General features: G+C 40.6%; 1 protein-coding gene across 11 annotated transcripts in view; it reads left to right on the forward strand.

Annotated features, from left to right (window-relative positions):
- The window catches only part of LOC106855662 (poly(rC)-binding protein 3-like), a 501,269-nt gene that overhangs the window by 356,749 nt on the left and 124,721 nt on the right, over positions 1 to 19,799 (forward strand). The window contains exon 1 of one of the 11 annotated variants that reach the window (XM_088171742.1): positions 5,674 to 5,786. The exons of 8 other annotated variants lie outside the window; for them this stretch is intronic. The gene's annotated coding sequence lies outside the window, so the exon portion shown is untranslated. Of the gene's footprint in view, positions 1 to 5,673; positions 5,787 to 5,971; positions 6,125 to 19,799 lie in introns of those variants that run through there. 2 more of the 11 variants (XM_014880512.2, XM_088171736.1) reach the window with 2 other exon arrangements.

Genomic DNA, 19,799 nt, shown 5'->3' on the forward strand with positions numbered 1-19,799 from the left:
CCTCCGAAGATCCAGCGATGATGTGGAAAAAGGTCCGACTTTCCTCTGGGATCCAGTAGAAAGGTCTGCCCTCGGGTCCCAAACCCCAGTTTTTTATCTAGGTAGGAAAGGCTTGGCTCCTGCCCCTGGTTGGGGCATCTCCCAATGGGGTGATGTAATCTTATCAGTCACACAATAGGACTTAATGGCCCATTAACAGAATATATCTTCTGGAGGAGGGATGGGTTGTGAATAGATAACGATGATCATCCCCCCATCTTATCAGATGGCACATCAGCAGAGGATATCTCCCACAGAGATAAGGATCACCACCCCTCCCACATTTTAACAGATGGTGATAGAATACACATTTTTGCATTGTACCCCAGGACACAAGCTGCCCCTGCCCATGAGATCCTTTAATTCTCATCATGCTCCTCTAAGGTTTTCTATACAATCATCATACCTCTGTTATGAGATATCAGTTGTGTGTGTATGTGTTCTGCAAGTTTCGTGATCACTAGTACCTTAGTGACATTCTACACACATCACACTTTAATAACGTGGATATCTGATGCTGTAAAATTCATATGGTTTGAGTGTTAATGCAACTTGTACCCAGTGTTTCAGACAGTGTCTTTTTGGAAGATCAGCTCCTCTCTGCTGTGCTGTATGTCTAGGTAAAAAGTGCATTTTCTTCTGATCTAACTGCACTAGAATATCACTTGTATAGAGCTATACCATAATTCCATTAAAAAAAAAATCCTAGTTTTATCTTACCTTGGATGTACAGTGCTCCTGGTTCCCTGCAGATACAGTCTCCCTTGATACAGAAACCCAGACAGTGATTTTGAAGATAGAGTTCATTTTGGACTTTATTGAGGCAATAGACCTTGGTTTTGGCTGCCTTCAGAGGACAGAATTTCAGTCAAGCAGAGCTGATGTTGTAATCTTGGACGCTGATGGCATTTGTGATTGTTCAGTGAGCCTTCCAAAGGATCAGCCCACTTCTCTGCGTTTGGACACAATCATTTTCATTCTGACAAAATTACTCGTGGTGTGGAAGGAGATCACAACTATAGGTGGGGTAGATTTAGATCTTTCCTAGCCATGTTGTATTGTTTGCATCATGTCCTGCATTTTTAAAATTTTCAAAGTCAGTGGAGTAAAAGGCCTGATTTTCTTTTCAGAATAGTGTATGAAGTCAGCTGTCCAGAGATATTTTTCTCTTTGTAGTACTTGTAGGAAAAAAGGCAAATGTGTAGATTTTTAAAACTGTACCAAAACAGACATCATAATGAGATTATAATTTTAGAAAACAACTGGCTATGAATGAAAGACCTCCTCTCTTCCCTCTCCTAATTCATTTTTAAAAACTCAGCTTGACACTTTTTTTTCCTGAAACGATACCTGTCTCTCTTTATCTGTACAAGATAGTTATAACCCAAAATTATTCAATTAATTGAATTATGTGATTCAAATGCTGTATATGTGGGCTTTTATCCCCTTTCTCCTTCCCATTAATGAGGAAGAGAATTCTATGTTTAGGGGATTATACCACTAGGATCATGAGTTTAATGTGAAGCTCAAAAAATTAGCATTTACAGTTTTATCAAACAAGAATAAAATTAGAATGGTAAAGCAAATTCAACCTACAGAAATGAGACAGAAGGCAGAAACTGAGGAGCAGGTTTCTTCCACTGTAAGCATTTTTATAGTTGGTGGCCACAAGAGCATCTTTCTGACGTATTTTTCTTGGTGTGGTGAGCTGACCAAAGCAGGAGAGAGGTAGTAGGATCAAAAATTTTCTCAGGCTTCCCAGTGACAGATACTTTCTGATGAACACAGCTCCTAATCACTCAATAGAGCTATATGCTTTATGCCTCACTTACCACAGCTTTCTGTTGCAATCTTTGACTTATTCACATCTAGTGAACTTGATTGTGCTTTCATTTTTTGGAGAACTGAATTTTTAAAGTTTATCTATTTGAAAGCAAGCACTTGTAACGCTTGGTATGGAGTCAATTGAACATGGGCTTTTAGAACAGAATATTGACTATTCTTTCTTCAAAAATTAGACTTTCTTTCCAAATTTTGGATAGCTTTTTGTGCCTTTCTTTCTTTTTTTTTTTTTTTTTTTTTTATAAATCTAGTGCATGGTGCTACCACATTTGCAGAGTTTGATCCAGAAGAATCGAAGCACATGCTTAAGGAAAAGAATGGCATGCGGTTCATGAACCCCATAATTAGTTCCCCTTCCTAGCTCTAAGCAGTAATTAAATCTGTCACTTCTGCTCTGCTGATTCATTTATTTAGCTGTTTAATTGCTCAGCTCAATACGTCTTTATCTCCGGAACTGCAACATTTTATTCAGGCTAAAGAATAGCATAAGCCATTATTATTTTTGGTCCAAGGGCAGGGACATGTAAAAGAAAAGAACACTAATACTAGATGATTTGGTGGTGTTGTCAGTTTTCACTTATCAAACAAAACAGTATTTAAGGGAAAACTTCAACTAGTGCTTGAGGATAGCTTTCTGTACACAGGTTTCCTTCTCCAGGAAATTATGTAAAATGCAAGGACCAAATGGATCTAATCCAGGTTTCTATTTCCATAAAGAGTTAATTTAAAGAACTTCCAGGTAATGCATAATTCTCTATAAAATGAGTGATCTATTGGTAGACTATTTTATTAACAGTTTAAAATTATAAATATACATTAACTTGTTTATAAACTAAACAGTATCTTTTCTTTGTACATTTTAGTTTTGGAACATTGCTCAGTCAGGGAAATTTCTGTCATCTGTCCCTTAGATTTAGCATCAAATGGAGCATTTTTTGATCTGAAAAGCAAATGGCATTCGGAATACTTTCACACTTGTAAAGATGACCCTTCTGAATATCCCTTTCTAAGGCATATTTCCATATATGCAGTTTTTTTTATTTTACATTTTCATTAGTCCTTATGGGAGGTGGCAAGATTCCTCCACCATTTCTATCAGGAGGCTGGAAAAGCTGATGTAGGAAAGCAGCATGCAAAATGATGAGGAGCAGATCAAGACAGATCAATACAAACAGAGCCTTTTGGTGAAAGGAGAATTTTATTTTTTTATTTTTTTTCATTTTTATAACCCATTTCATTTCCCCTCTTTGAATGTGGGGATGACAGATAGAAAAATTAAAGATACAAAACCTGCCCAGAATTCAGAGACAAGGATATTTTTCTATCACTTCTAGCATCAGTAACTCAGTTCCATCAATTTATTCATCTGCCTGGCTGGCTAAATTTTTATAACATGCACACAGCCTTGCATTTCACTCCATTAGTAATTTATTTTTGCTGTCTTGTTATTCAGTCACAACTATGCAGTTATTTAAGTCGTTGCTCATGTTTTTGCCAAGTAAGCTTATTATTCTAAAAATCTTTTTCCTGCTTACCTGGAAGGGGTTTTGTTGTTGAGGATTATGTTGGGGTTTTTTATTCCTTCAGTGAGACTTCTGTCCACTCTTTTGCAATGCAAAACATGTTTGTACTGCTGCTGTGGCCAACCCACCCAGTTGGCCCTGGCTGAAGTAGAGGCAGGAGCCTGTGTAAAGACCAGCCAGTGGAACTGGCAGGGTTAATTAGCCATATTGCACGGAACACCTTGGAAATTCAGCTGGCTGTACTTCCCTTACTCTGGCTGCTGGGCTGGGCTGCACAGACCTGCACCATGCCTGTGCCAGAGTGAGGACCTCTGCTTCCCTCTGCCCCGTCATCAGGGAGGGCTTTGTCAGCCCATGGGCTGGCAGCTTTGGCTCAACAATGCTCAGTCTGTGTTGTTTGTGTTGGCGTTATTGTTTTGCATCTGTGCACTCGGGGTTACTCACAACTCTCGGTTGAAATAAAGAATATTTCTGTCCCTGCTGAAGTCTGGAAATCTTGTGGGCAGTTTTGTTCTTGCAAGCCTGCATGTGAGATTTTTGGACTAGAGTTTCATATGAGCTTCACTTAAATATTCTCTCTTTTAAATCAAGTGATCTTCTAAAAGTACACTCTTCGTTACACTGGGCATATACTCGAATTCAGGGATTTAATGAAACAGCAAAAACCCTCTGTGACCACCCTTTGTGGATAAGGGTGCTTTGAGAATAAGTCTGTGTGTGAATTGCTTTAGTTTGAGAAAGCAGTGTTCACTGCAGCAGGACAAACGAGTGTGATCTGAAGAAGACATGGGAATGAAATGGAAAAAATAACATTTATTGGTAGTAGAAGAGATTTTTGAGTTGATGGAAACACGACAGACGAAATACGGGGTTAATTTCAGATGGCCTTTATCTCAGTTCTAATAGAGCATGCGGTTGGTCAATAGGATTAACTACTTTTACACAGATTTGTACATAAACATTGAGGCACGAGACTTGGACATGAGCTGAGTGCCCTCCCTTTGCCATGATTACATTCTTCAACGTCTGGGGAGGGAATTAGGTGTCAGTGGCTATTGGCTTCCCCTCAGATGAACCTAGCTGTTGTCATCCGGCCATCAGCAGAATGGAAATTACTGTCTCGAAGGCACTGCAGAGTTTACAGGCAGTCTCATGGGACCGAAACCACTCCCTTCTCCCACTGTGCCCTCCCCATGCGAGAACCAGCGGCATCCAGCTGCTTGCAAAGTGTGAACTGGACATTTGTGACATGGTGCACAAGCCCAAGGTCCGGGCACTGCTGGTGGAGGCACTGTGCTTGATCAAGGGTGTGTGGGCCTTTTGTGTTTTGTGGTTTGTTTGTTTGTTGATTTTTTGTTAGTTTTCGGCTCTAGCTCACTGTATAGTTAGAAACCTCAGGCTGTAGTTTCTCCTCACTCACTGCACTGGAATATGTTAGTGTGAAATGTGTAAAAACCAAATTACATTAAATCCTCCAGTCTTCATATAAATGGACCCCTGTCTGTACTGTATTAATGTATTACTTTACTTATCGGTGGATTGGGAACTTCTTGTTAATGTTTTAATCAACAAGATAAGTCACCCCCTGTACTATTTGCACAGTGGTGCACTATTTGTACAGATATGGTGATGCACCATATCTGTGGGGTTGGATTCTACCTCTGCCCAGCCCTGGTCAGTCGACTTGGTTATATAAGGTGCACAGACTTGGGTACCTATAAATATTAGCGAGCAGCTGTCACAAAGGGATTGTGAACGAGCTGCTCGGGACCTCGAAAATATAATAGCTTGGCACCCAGAAATACACAACTTTGATAACATACTACAAGGTCACCTCCTGGGGGGAGAGGGTAAGGAGGTAGCGACTGCTTTTAATCTTTGTCTCTTTTATAAAAAACCCCTAATTTTCTTGCTTTGCGTTTCTGGTATACATCGGATATTTACAATTTTTATCACATTAGGATATGACATGCCTGGCCTTACCAGTGCTTTTGTTTGGATATTTTTAGCAGCTTCTGGTCATTGTTGAGCAAAGGCGATTGCCCTGCCCTCTGGCCCTTTCTTAAGCAGATTTTGGGCAGAAGCTCCTCTCGTGTGGCACTAATTGAAGTGACTGGTGGAGGGAGTGTTGTGAGCACACTTGTGCTGATCTGCCAGGGTCTAAGCCAAGGGAGGAAGAGAGGATAAAACGGGGAGAAGGGAGGAAAGAGGGAAAAAAAAAAAAAAAAAAAAAAAAAAAAAGGAGGGGAAAAAAAAAAAAAAAGCTGGGCTTTGCCTCGCTCCGGCAGGGCGGAGGGCTGCGAGGGCTGCCGGCCATCTGTCCGCGCAGGGCGGCACGGCGGGAGCAGCGCCCGGGGAGGCGGGAGCGGAGCCGCTCCGCAGGTGGGTCCGGCCCCGCGGGGCTCGGGGGGCGCGGGCGCGGCTCGGGGCGGGCGCTGCCCGGGGGGCGCGGGGCTCTTTGTGTGCGGCGGCGGCGGCGGCGGCGGCGGCGGCAGAGGCGGGAGCCGGGCGGGCCGCCCCGCGGGGAGCCTGGCGGGCGGGCCGCGGCCGGCCGGGACGGGCAGCGCCGGGCCGAGTCGGGAAAACTCCACTTGGAAAAGCCCGAAGCCAACAAGTTGCGGTAGAAGTGCTCCGTGCGGAGATGGGGCTGGGTTATCCGCCGCACGAGTGAGGCGCGCTGAGGGAGATCCGTCAGGGACTGTCAGTCGGGCTTCCCTCGGGTGAGTAAACCCGCCTGAGCCGGGGCTCCGGGGCGCGAAGGCGATAATATCACCCGGAGCCTGCTCGGCGTGTGCCCGTGTGCCCCCCGTTAATGGTTTCCTGAGAGTTTAACGAGAGAGGCCGAGCAGGAGCGCAGGGGCTGCGGAGGGATTAGGAAGGCAGAGGTTTGTAAGTTTCTGACGTGCTGTAAACCAGCAGCACCGTCAGAAGCAAGCGACCTGGAATATTGTCCCGTATTTTGGAATTTGTATTGGCATTGGAAGTTGTCACCTTTCGTTGGAGACTTAATGTTCCTGGAGGCTTTTCTTGCTGTTGTTTTTAAGTTGCCGTGTAAACAGCCTGAGTAAACAACCGGGTCGTCGCTCCGCGAGTTGTGCAGTGGGGGAAAAGTGAACTTCGAAGTGTGTGCTTCCTGAAGAAAAGTTCGAAAATATATGGTAGTTTTAAATTAACAGTAGTAATAGGGGAGTCTGGGCTTCATACCTCATTACTATGGTTATTAATATTATTATTTTTGAAGTTGGAAGAAATATTGTTCCTGTGCGCCTAAAATGATGTTCTAATGTCCTTTATGCATCTGTTAGAATGTCCTGTTAGTGAATATGGTTATGTTAGTGTACAGCTTGTGTTTGTGTTTCTGATAACCTTTCTAATGCTCCTGGAAAAATAAACACTCAGTTAACACACATTACCTAAACGTATTTTACCCGTTTAGGCATAAATTATGGACAGCAAAATGCAGCCATAAATGTCAATTCCTTTGCATGTCTATCTTCAAGTGTTAAAAAGAATTAAATAAATAGGTATCTGTTAGACGTTTGTGTACCATCCAGTCTAGCTGTAGGTCTTGTTTGTTTCTTTTGTATATGGTTCTAGAAGTGGGACAGTAGTGAAAAATGGAGTTAAACAGCTGGTAATCCCTTTGTCCATTGCTTATCCTTAAAAGGTTCCTGGTGCAAAGTTCATTAACTATAACTGAGAACAACTCAAAACAGAGCCTAGGAATTGGCCATGCTGAAATCTGTCAAAAGTTTATAAAAACAAACAAAAGCTGAGGTTTGCTTCCTCATAAACCTCTTAAGAAATATGTCCCCTATCTAGTATGCTACTCACTGTACTCAAGGCAAGGAAAAACCTTGATGAATCATGTGGATATTGCTCCATATCATCCTTATCTATAATCAGGCGTACAAAAATATTTTTAATTTCTTCAGTCTGGAATAGCTGTTTTTTTTACAGAAGACCTTGCCTTCTTTCTTTCTCTCATCAGTGTCCTTGCTGCAAAAACAAGTCCTCAAGAATATAAATATTTGTTTTACTGGTTATAGTCCTTATCTCTCCTGCCTTCCAATTTATGCTGGTTTGAATATTTCTGCAATATTGAAGTCAGTTGCCATTACTTCCTTCAAGGACCCTATTTAAACGCATTTGTGGAGTGTGTGCAGCATGATAACGTGTAGCACCATGGATATATTTAATTTTATTCATACGTGGCTCAATCTATTTCTCTTTTTACTTCAGAGAAGCAAGAAACATGATGAACACTCCATTAGTGGTATTGGTGAGAAATACATTAACGCGAATGCGTAACCAGTAAGAAAGTGTGTTTATTTGAAAGCCTTCTCGTACCAGACAGCGCACTAATAATCACAACCTGTGCCGTGTATCTTCAGTGCTAGATTGCATTTGCTTTTAGATTTGTTATAAGTACAACTTTTATTTAGGATAGCTGCATTTTCACCAAATGCCCAGGCTCCTTGTTCCTTTTCAGCCTTTGCAGCCTCTGGATGCTGGAATTTGCTGGGCAAAGAACTGGGTGTCCGTGGGCTGGGCAGTTCAGGATGCAGCCCTTCTCAGAAGCTAGCCTCGGTATTGTAGGACACTGATAATAAAGTCAAGTGAAATGTGGTATTAAAAATATAAGTCAAATCCAAAGACTGCTGTGTTGGTTGGATACCCAAGAGCAAGCTGGAATAGCCACTCTGACAGATAACTGAAAATGTGGTGAGCGACTTTTGTAAGCCGTAAGGGAAAGTGCTCCATTTTCTGTGTGTGAAGCCGCTTTCCACGGATCCATCACAGGGCAGGAGGCTGTCCTGGTGAAAGGACTGGGGTTCACATCCCTCGTGCTCAGTACCCAGGGAGAAGGACAGGACATGGGGGAGAAGAGGATGAGGTGGCTCTCCTGCTTAGGAGTGCTGGGAGCCTGGGTCGAAGCATGCTGGGCAGGGACAACTCCAGAGGGACCCTGTCCCTCTGGGGAGGGGTCTATCACTGCAAGGGTCCATCACGGCAGTGGAAAGTTGTGGAGCAGCTTGCAAAGCTAATGGGGGACGTGACTGCAGCCACGGGTGTGTGTGGCAGAAGTGGAAAAGAGGTATTTGTGGAAGGGAAGGGTTTTGAAGTGTCAGGTGTTGTGGCAAAACACATGGTGTTCGTGGTGTAATGTTTGTAAGGTGGAAGAGATATCAGAGGTCTGGTGGAGCAAGCAGTAAAGACAGGTGGGTGACACCAGGAGCCAAAGGTCTTAATGCTACCTTAGGGAGGCTTTGCAGCTGGATGGATGACCCAGTTTGGGTGCTTTGGAAAGAGTGAGTCAGGAGCTGGGAGAACCATTCAAGTTCCTGTTTGTCATCACAGACCCAGGATGAAGCACTGGGCGGCTGAGCTGAGGGGAGATGACGTGCAGCAATTATAAGTCGGGTGTGCAGCATGAGGGCTGACACCCAGAACGAAGGGACACAGTGAATAATCTTTAGCCTTTTCTGTGGCATATATGAAATTGGGAAGACAAACTTAGAGTTCGAAGCAAAACTTAAGGATGGGAACCGGAATGATTCTCTAGCACTGAAGTTTTTTACTTTCTTTGTTACTGTCTCCCCAAGATTTTCAGTTAGTGGGATCTCCATCTTCTGATGTTTATAACAACATCATGGTTGGGGATTGTAGAATGCACAGAAATTAATTTTCATAAAGTTTGGCAGATCATTTTCCTTTAAAAGAGACCTAGTTTCACTTTTAATAGCAGATGCACTCTGTTGTAATAATTTGCTAAGCAACAGGCTCGCTGTGCTGCCTATGAAGCACAAAAGCAAGGGACGCTTTGATATGTCACGTAAAGCTTACGTAAAGTTTGTGAGCAGCAGCAGAAAGAGTGAGTGATGAATGCTCCCGGTTTTGTTCCTTACATGAAAGTAGTTTATAGTTGGGTATTTTTCTCTGCTGGCTGCCATCAGCAATAGAAGTATCAACAGGAGAAAAATGGGTCGCTTGGGTTTTAGCATTAAGCAGCAAATCCAGGGCCAATAGGATTTAGCTGGGATGTTAAGGTTTATTCAGTGCATTTAGTTAATGAAGTTGGGGAGGGGAGGAAGAAGGTAAGAGTCAGTGTCTGGGCTTGGGGGAAGGGATGAAATAGCCTGCTGCCACTGGCTGCATCCTATGGTGACTCCTCCTGATTGATAGATGCTCCACAAGACAAAAAAACAACTGAGCAAAGGAGGTTTTAATTAAAAAACAGCAGCTCAACGCCAGCTCTTCTGGATTGAAATCAAACAGAAAGTCTTTTTAACAGACATCTACTTGGTCTTAAGGGTGTGTGTTTTTTACCCCTAAGGGTGTAGTGCCCATCAACTGGTGAGAGGGAAGAGGGAGATAATATTATGTGCAAGCATCCCTGAAGTGGTCATAGAGCCATGGAGATATTCAGCAAGAGCATTTGTATGCTAATATTCATCAGTCAGGCACAGAAGTCAAGTTCAGGCTAACAAACTCCCTTTTGAGCACTGTGCCAGATTTCTGGCAGACAACCCATCATCCCCTATGCACACGGGTGGCCCTTCACTGTGCTCACCCGTATTCTGAAGCCTTTGTGCTCCCTGCCAGAGGCTGTCATCTTGTGTACACACATGCTGTTCAGCATCTTGACTTGCTTTCTGAGCCCTGAAAGCCTTCAGCAAAGAGACACAAAAAACAATTAGTATAGAAAGTAATTGTTATTTAAAGTATAAAGGGCTATTATCTATATGTCCAAAAAAATTGCAAACCAACATGAATTGATCTCTTCCCCCAAGGGAGTCAGTTGGTTGGATTTTTTTAATTCTGGTTCTCTAATTCTGGCTCCCGCTTGGATCAGACCTTGTTTTCCCCAAAGCTAGTGGTCATTTAGAGTGGGATGAAGTTTCTTTCTCCTGTGTACCTCCTCGGAGGTCTGTGCTTGACTGTAGTGTCTCGGCGCTGCTGGGAGTCCTTGAGCAGCGATTAACACGGCCAAGACTCAGCCAGCGACCTCGGCAGACTTTCCTTCTGTGGGGGATGTGGGCATCAGTGGCAGGATCTGACTAACAGTATGGAATAAATAAGCAGCAGGTTTACAAAGTCAATAGAGTCCATGTACCTGTTGTTCTTGGCATGATCTAGTTGCTCAAACAGCCTATAGCTTGATACAACTCTCTGAAGATTATGCTGCAATATTTCTTAGTAGGATTTATTGCAGTGACGCCTGAAAACCTTCACAAAATGGTCCGAAGAAAAACTTGAATGTGTGATTTTTGTTTGTTTGTTGGGGTTTTTTGTTTTGTTTTTTTGTTTGTTTGTTTGTTTGTTTGTTTTTTGGGTTTTTTTAACCTTACAAACATTTTAAGATAAATATTTTCAAATAATAATTTAAACAAAAGTAGTGAAAATGCTTAGGAAAACACTGTACTTTTCTGTTTTGTCCTGTACTGGTTTATTTCTGTTAGATTCACAGTACGTTTACTGAAAAACATTTACTTACAGAAGAGTTTAGGCACATGTCTGTAATAAGAAAGAAAGAATTTCATTTAATTAAAATTAAACAAACCAACAAAAAAAACTTGACTTTGATGCTTACAGCAGGGCTTTATGAGTGTTCAATCAACTTTTAGAAAATGGGGGTGGCTGTGTCAGAACAGCAGTCCCAAGCATGGCAGCAGGAATCTGGGCAGCTGCACACAGAGAATGTGGAGGTCTAGGATGACTTCTGTTGTCTTTTATATACAAATAGGTATATGTTTGTTGGTAAACAAATACAGATATTATCGCTGATCATAGGATTTTATGAAATGAAATCTGAACAGTGTGATTGTCTCAGTGGCAATAAGGGAAGCATAATACTATCCCAGATGCAGAGCATGCTACAGAAAAGCGAAGAAGGGTACATCTCCATCTACATGGTAATGAAGCTTTTGGTGCAATGTCCACACCATCTAGTCCTATGTTTATGATGCTGTATTACCTTTACTCCTGTTGGCATACATTTTCTTGTCAGTTCGCAGTAAAGCACCTATTCAGCGTTTGAGCCTTAACGACTAGAAGGACAGAACCTGAGACTTGAAGACCATAAATTGACTTTTCTGTGATTTCACTCAGTTAACGAAACTGTGTGCATACCTCGAGGATCTCATTAACATAGTTCTAGCTATGTGCCAGTATCTGCCCAGAAAATTTCTGGCTGTGTTGTAACATTAAACATTCTATAGAATAACAGCAGAGATTTTAAATGAAAAGGCTGTGAAACATTGGAAGCTAATGCAACCTTTGTAAATGCTCTAAATCCACTCAATAATTACTACATAAGCTCAATAATTAGTATGTGGTACTGGATTAAATACTGAAGGTCCTTGATCTGTGTGAATCGGGTGGAGATTTCCTTACATATGATCAAAGTGATTAAGAAAACTATTTTCTTTCTTTATAAGTGTATGCTATACCTGTGAGAGTAAATTAAAATAAAATGTTTTGCTCCTGCAGATAGGAAGACATGAGAATTCTACCTCTACCACTAGACGAGTTTATAGTATTCGTTCACAGAGATAGGAATCAGCTTTGCACTTCCAAACCCATTTAATTCAGAGAAGTTTAGATAGGTGGATTTTGACTGAGTAGTAGGGAACATCAAAAATTGCACCATTAGATTTTTCCATGAAGAACAAGGGCTCTGTGCAGATGCAGAGAGACATGCACTTTGTTTCCCCCTTCCTCCTTCCCCCATCAGCATTCACAGTGCACAAGCAGAGATGCCTGTAGGTATTGAAGAGGCTGTCACTGTTAATTTATTGAGCATCCCACAGTAACTGGGGTGGGGTAGAGGAAGCTGAGTAAAAATTATAAGAGCTATTCAGACTGGCTTGTAACAAAGTCCAATGTCCCTTCAGTGTTTCTAATGTCAGATAAGTAAGATTCTCAGAATCTGATCCCGTGTTTTAAAATGCTACTTAAATTTTGGAAGCTTCTGTTGTTTGTATAGGAATGATACTTTTCTGACAAAAGACTCCAGCATGAGCCATGATGGCGGAGCCTCCTAAAGCTGTTATTTTTCCATTGACTGACTAGAGCAGATCCCCAGGCAGCCCCCAATTCTGACAGAAATGTGGCTGCAGTTGAAGGTGTCTGCTTGGAGGTGACCATCATGTGCTGGATGTGGCTTTCCCACACTTCCAACCAGTGTTGCTGTTGGCCTCCTGTTTGCTTATAGGAACCTTAATTGCCGGTATATCTCTAGAAGCTTCAGTACCAATTAATTTGTTGGCATGTGCTGTTATAACTTAGTATATGACGTTGTGGTATTCATCCTCTTTTTGGTAGCTAATTAGTGTTTCTGAGTAATTTCCCCCATGTCTTGAAAAGCACGCTTTTAGAAGGCACTGATGTTGAGCTGTAACACAGTAACTTCAGGGATATCTGTTCCTTTCCTGGCTGTGGGGCAGAATGCATCAGCTTAAACCCTGGAAATGGAAATTGCTTCCCTCTGCAGCTATTAAGACTGTCATGACTGACTGTAAGAGTTTTTGTAACCTGTAACAGTAACCTGTTTTATTCCATACTGCTGCAGAGTGGGATCACATCCATGGCCAGTTGCTGAGTTCCAGCTGATGAGTGATACTTCTCTGATGAGTGGTACTTCTTAGCCAGTGGGTGAAACTAGCTCCTTGCAGTTGTGTGAACGTACTTTATTGTGCTTGGATGACACTTTCTGTCAGAAACATCCCTCCTCTCTTCCTGGTTTCTATTCTCAATGAAAAGATGATAAAAGGCAGAAGTATGAGTATTTAAGTGACCTATCTTGATATTTCCATATTTTCTGTTATTACCCTTTTTCTGTCTAAGGTAGCTTTAGCTTTTGAATTTGGTAAACTTAGACAGGGGTCTCTTTGTTCACTTTGGTTTTTGACTGGACAATTGTATGAACACCACTTGTGGTGGAGTACGTATATATGTGTGTACATATATACATGTATATATCCATTTTTATTGGGAGTTACTTCTTGACCCCAGATTTGCTGGGAGGAGATTGCTGACACACAATTTGGACTGTGGGCTGTGCCTTGTCATTTCTGGGTTTCCTTTTAGGGTGATCTGCTAACCAGGACCTATTCGCTTTTAATCCTGTTTATCATCTGAAATCTCCCAGCGCCGTGACCTTTCCTTGCCTATTTTACTCATGGTTAGGAAACGACTCGAGTCATGCTTTGAGTGTGTGTGTGGAGTTAATGGGGTGCTGGCAGTAAAATGCAAGAGAGGCTTTGCAAAAAAAGCGTACAGGAATCTATTTTAGTATGCTTTTATTAAACACAGATTATTCTGCACAGGTGGATGGGCTCAGGTATATACTTGTCTCAGGTATAAAGGGCCCACTATTGTGTGTCTAAACCTTTCTAAAGCAACTTGAATTCCTCTAGGAGAAATGCATTAAAGGTCCTATGAAAATGGAGTTTTCTTTTACCCTGTGATTTCCCGTCCTTAGACAGGAATGACCCAGTCTTCAGTGAATATTATTTTATTATTATTATTATTAGTCAATAAAATTAAAAGCAGATCACGTGTGTATCGGGAGATAGATAAAAATGTAAGCAGCCATAACTAGTGTTGCCTATGGCTACTAATAAAATGTCACCTTCATTTTAGCTCTGTATGCCGCTGAGATCATACTTAAAAATACGTCAAAATGCGATTCTCTCAATGAGAATATAACTGACCTGCCAGGAAAATAATTTTATTTCTAAATAATATATTTAAAATATACAGGACAAGCTTGAAAGATTGCAGATACACCTTAAATCACTTTAATTTCTAGTTCCTATGCTGCTAATGCAATTCACATTTTTCAGATACATGTATTTTAATACATGAGGGGATTGTCTTATGAGGAGTTTGACAGTTTTGCACAATCCTTTCTTGGTTGTGTTGATTTCAAGGATATTAATTCTTACTCAAGTGAAAAAAATTAACTGGAATCTTTACAGCTTTCTCAGGTTTATACTACATTAAATTTCTTGCTTGCTTTTGTTTCTAGAATGTGGACAAATTGGGCAAAATGTGTGATTATGTTTGCCCTAGTTTAAAAGGAAACTAATTTGCACTGTTGCTACCGCTTCTTGAAAAAAGTTTGAGAAACTTTGTTGCTTGGAATTACCACAGAACTGTTTCAGTTTAAGTTGTTTTGGATTGGTACTTTTATTTTATTAGTAGTAATTGCTGTTTCTTGGGGTTTGGTAATAGCCAAAGAATAAAACCACTTTGGCCCTGCAGATATATCTAATGCTAAGGGCAACAACTTTTTTTTAAAATCACATCAGCACAGATTCAGTGTAGTGATGAGTTTGGTTCAGCATGTCTTCTGCTGCAAACCTTATTTCAAGAGATTATTAGTCAAAACTGTGCAGACATCTTGCAGAAAACTGATAATCTGCCTAATGAGCCTCAGCACTCTGGGGAAAGCCAGCGAACAGGGTGTGTACTTGAACGCTTTTCATTAAGAGCATTTATTAGGGTAGATGTCAAATGGATAGGATATAGTAATAAGCAAAACTGGGGTTTTAGCTCATGTTTGAGGCAAGCTTTCATGTCTGCAGTCCTGAATAGCTGCTGCCTGTAAGTCTCTACATTTCTCATACAGAAGAAGGAATTACAGAAATGTGTTTGTTCAGATAAATACCTTTTTAAATTTATGATGTGTAATCAACAAGGTATGACATAATCTATATTAACTTTAACCTTACATTTTCAGTTAATACTTGATCAAATTCAATAGTTTTGTACAAGCACTGAGCACCTAATTTACATAACTACCTATGGTTTGTATATATGCATAGTAACTTTGTGACAAAGATTATATTAAAGGAGATTCTGAGACATAAATATCTTCCTTCTATCATCAATCCAAAATGCCTTTGATCTGCATTCCTAGCCAGAAATTATCTTGTATTTGTGACTAGTTCTATTTTAATATGGTTTACCTGGTTAGTTTTTGCAAATTGAAACAGCTGTTTCAATGTGTTCTATTCATTTGCTGCCTTACTTCTTTGGAACAGACTGCGAAGGTTTTCCTGATTTTTGGCATGTGTACAGAAGACCAAATGTGATAAAATTCCAAGCTGTAGGTAGCCTAGCCCAATTGTAACATCCAAGGAAGATGTTGAGGATGCGATGCCCACAAAATCCCTGACAGAATTTCTCCTGGATTAATCTATAGGAGCAGTAGAATGAGAACAGGTTGCTGCCTAATCCCTGAGGATTTCTGGGATCTTCTGTCCTCCTACATCCAATTTTTGTGATGACACAATGATGTTCCCAGACTCTTCTATCGACTTCGGCTACAAAACGGCAGCTCGTTGTGACAGTGATGTGTAGTTCTGCTCCAGCTTGTATCTGGATAAATACGTAAAGTAAAATGTGATTGAACAGGAGGAATCAGCTTCAGTTGTTCCAGGAGAGGTTTAGATTGGATATTAAGAAAAAAATTACTCACTGAAAGGGTTATCTGGCACTGGAATATGCTTCTCAGAGAAGCCATCCTTGGAGGTATTTAGAGATGTGGCACTGAGAGACATGGTCTTAATGTTGGTCTTGGCAGTCCTGGGTTAATGGTTGGATACAATGATCTTAAGAGTCTTTTCCAGCCTTACTGATTCTGTGTTTCTCTTGTCCATGGAAATTGTGTTTTCATAGGCTTTGTCTTCTTTCTCCATCCGTTTCTCCTAACTTTCCCTGCCTTCTTCAGAAGATCTTCTGAGTTTTAAACCTGGATGGCTCCTTCTGTTGGGGTAAAAGGAGAAAGGATTGAGTTTGCAAAGATGCATTGTCTCAGTGATGGGACCAGTGGAAAGTGAGTGTCGTATGTCCATGAGATTGGAAATGTAGTGTTAAAATCTTTGCAGTATATGTGGATAGAAAAAGCTTACCCTGAGAGGAGATAATATTTTTATTGATGTAGGAAAGTTTAGTGGTTAGTACAGGAGCACTACTGTGTCCATCACCACTTTGCTTCAGTAGGAATAAACTTTACAAAACGTGTATTTTCATTTCAACCACATGCAATGTTCAGTAGTGAAATAACTAAAAGATCATATTCTAGGCAGACTTCCCCCTCACCACCCCATTCAAAGCAGCCTTCTGGATCTCATATTAATCATAAGGCCAGCTTCTTGTCTTTTTGTATCTCTGCTGCTCTGTTGAATGCATTAGAAAAGTCACATTGAAGATCGAAGATTATTTTGGAAGTTTGATCTGTTTGCAGGAGAAGCTAATCTTTGGTGTGCATGTATACACTTTTTTCAGTTTTGAGGTAAATCTCTGCTTACTCATTCCAATTTATATGAGAATGCATGTCTTCTACTGACGTTATTTGAAAATTTGCAAGTTGGATTAACTGGGAGCAAATCTTCTCTTGCTGTTTGAGGCACATCCTGAGCACCCAATGTATATCCATCTGTAAGGGTATGATGGGTCGTTTGCCGTGTTAATACCATATTTCTTGTCTGTGGTTAGTTTTAACAACGTGCCTCCCATTAGTTGGAGGGAAAAATAAAATTACATCTTCTAGACAGCCTGTTTTCTAAGTTTATACTCAATTTTGATGTCTCCTTTGAATTCATCTCTGCTATTGGGCACCTAGACCCCAAAACAAACCCCAGTCTGTTTGGCAGATGACCACCGGATTGGGTTGTGTCCTGTGAGGCACAAGACTCACCTGTTCTACTTGGAACTGCCACACATATGAAGTAATTCCACCTTGATTAAAATGCAATAATTTTGCATGCAGCTGTGGGGTATTAAGTTTTGCACATGTCTGGCCTACATTCTTCTGTTCAGTTTTTCCTTCTATAGCTCAAGGAAGTTGCTTGTCATCTTACCCTCTACCAGGACTCTTAATAATTCTCTTCTTTCATCTATATTGTTACCTGGAAGTTATTTATAGACTGTGATCATATTCTGCTCAATCCTCTTTTCTGGATTATAGAACTTTAGCTTCCTTAGTCTGTCTTCATATTCAGTGTCTTATCCTCCAATTCCTATATCATTTAAGTTAGCCTTCTTTGTATATGCCTGGTTATTTTATATCTTTTTTTGCAATACGTGAAGATAAGAGCTGCATGCAATATTCCATTTGTGGTCACATCATGACTTTGTACTCTGGAATTATTACCTCTTTGGATTTATAAGAGATACATGCACATCAAAGACCAGCAGTTGCTTCTCCTGCAAACAGATCAAACTTGCAAAATAATCTTCGATCTCCAATCAAATATTGAGCCTCTTTTCAGATGGCATCACGCTCTGAGCTTCTAGGCAACATTCAGTACTGCTTATATTCCAGCCTAAAGCAAGAATAGCTTTACTTATTGTGAGTAAATATTCCCTTGTTTTCTGCATCAGCACATTTCAAATGTCTGTGGATTACTATTCTCTTGTAGACAAGGACAAATCAAATGGGAAGGTGGGAAATATTTCCCCCAAAGTACAAGAACTTAATGCTTGTGGACTTAAAAAAATAAATTAATAATTCATCTTTACTGGAAATATATTTGGGGTTTGGTTAATTTACATGTGTGTTTGTCATTTTTTATTTCAAGAGAGTGAAAAAATAGTAGTTCTAAAATAGAAAAAAATGAACTTCACATAAAAACAACTGCTGGCAGGACTCTCACAAAATCAACTTCAGTTTTTGTGCTTAGGAGGCCTCTACCTTTTTAGAAACTTGGTTGGTTTGGTTTGGTTCTTTACTGCACATTCCACACTCATGCCCTCAGTATATCAAACCTCTCAACTGTCTAATTTATCTGCCTTGAATTCAAAATGTTTTCAGTTTGTATGACTCAACAATGAATTACATTCATAAATCGAATAACATAGAAATTCATGTGGTTCTATTAATGACATCTGTAGTAACTTCTATAATTTAAAATCTTTATTTTAGCTTGCTGTAATTTACTTGTAATGTGTATTTTCCAACTCAGTAGTCTTTTTAAGTTGAAATTGTCCTACTTGTCTAATTCTTTCTCTACTGCTGCTGCTCCTCCCTTGAGTTACATTTAGAACCTTTTACTTCCTTCCAAAGTTGCTTATCTGTGGAAAAGCTCACTCTACTGGCATCCTGTATACTTGCCTGAGTGAATCCTAGAATTTCAGAAACAGTAAGAAATCAGTTTGTTGCTTGATTATCAAATTCATCTACTCATTCAGGTGTATACACTTGAAAGATTATGTGCCAATTATATCGCCATTGATGGTTTCTTATTCTTCCCATCCAGATTTAGCATTGTTATAAGGGGTTTCTTATTTGTTTCCATATTAGTCTGTGCCAGAGATTAATTGTTTCATCATCTTCAGCTGGAAAAAAATTAAGCGTTGCTGTTATATTTAGGAAATATTTTGCTGCAAGGATGACTCTTTGTAATTTGGGTGAAGGTTGAGTAAGGCAAGGTGTCTTTAAAATGTGCCTGCTTCCTCCTGTGGTGGAGGGCCTTGCCAATTATGGCAAATCCATTTTGACTTCTAGGTTATACTGGTTATTTAAAATAGTAATAAAAAATTTTAAATGCATTAAGTGCTCTAAGATTAGTGCCAGAATGAATGTCATTAAGTAGTCTAATGAATCCAGTGTGTTCCCTTTTGAAGTTAGCAGTCGCTGAGATCTGGGAGAGCAGTGTTAGTACTGAAAAGTTGAAATGCAGTACAAAGGAAGCCCAAAGAAAGGGGAAATACTGCAAAAATTGAACTGGAAAATAACAGGATTTAGGGAAAAAAATTAAGCCATTTGGAGGAAGTTTTCAAATCCTGTGTTATCTCATACCTTATTTCCACTGAATCGGCAGAGACATGGCTTTGATTACCATCTGCTTGGTAAATGAGTGACTCCTTCCTAAAGTCTGCCTTGGGCTATTAGATGGGGAGTTTGTCTTGCCAGACTGTGCTGGGAGCCGAGGGGTTCAGGGTGGTTATTCCTGGTTTGCTTCCCTGACCTGTAGAACAGATTACTTCACTGTTAACAGTAGGGTGGGTAGGGGCGTTCCAGAGGATGAGTGTGTTTCACGTGTGCCTGAGTTTGGGATATTGAAGGGGCTAGTTATTTGTTAATTTATTTACTTAATGTAATTTCAGATTAATAGCCTGCCCAGGAAGTTTGTGCTGTAGTACGTAAATGGCAAAAGAAAAGTGTGTGGTGAAAGACAAACATGTAGAGATAACATGTTCTCCAGATCAGAAGAAGCCATTTGGTTTCTACTTATACAGATGAAGCTCTCTGTATTGTTTGGTTTCTGAAATAAATGATGCTGCCATGTTACTGTGGTTGGCTGCAAAAGCCTGGGAGTGCCCTTCCAGCCTTCAGATCTGTCCTCATCTGGAGATGAGGCCAGGGAACAGAAAGTGAGT

This window comes from Sturnus vulgaris, chromosome 1, assembly GCF_052056855.1.
Source record: "Sturnus vulgaris isolate bStuVul1 chromosome 1, bStuVul1.hap1, whole genome shotgun sequence".
Lineage (NCBI taxonomy): Eukaryota > Metazoa > Chordata > Aves > Passeriformes > Sturnidae > Sturnus > Sturnus vulgaris.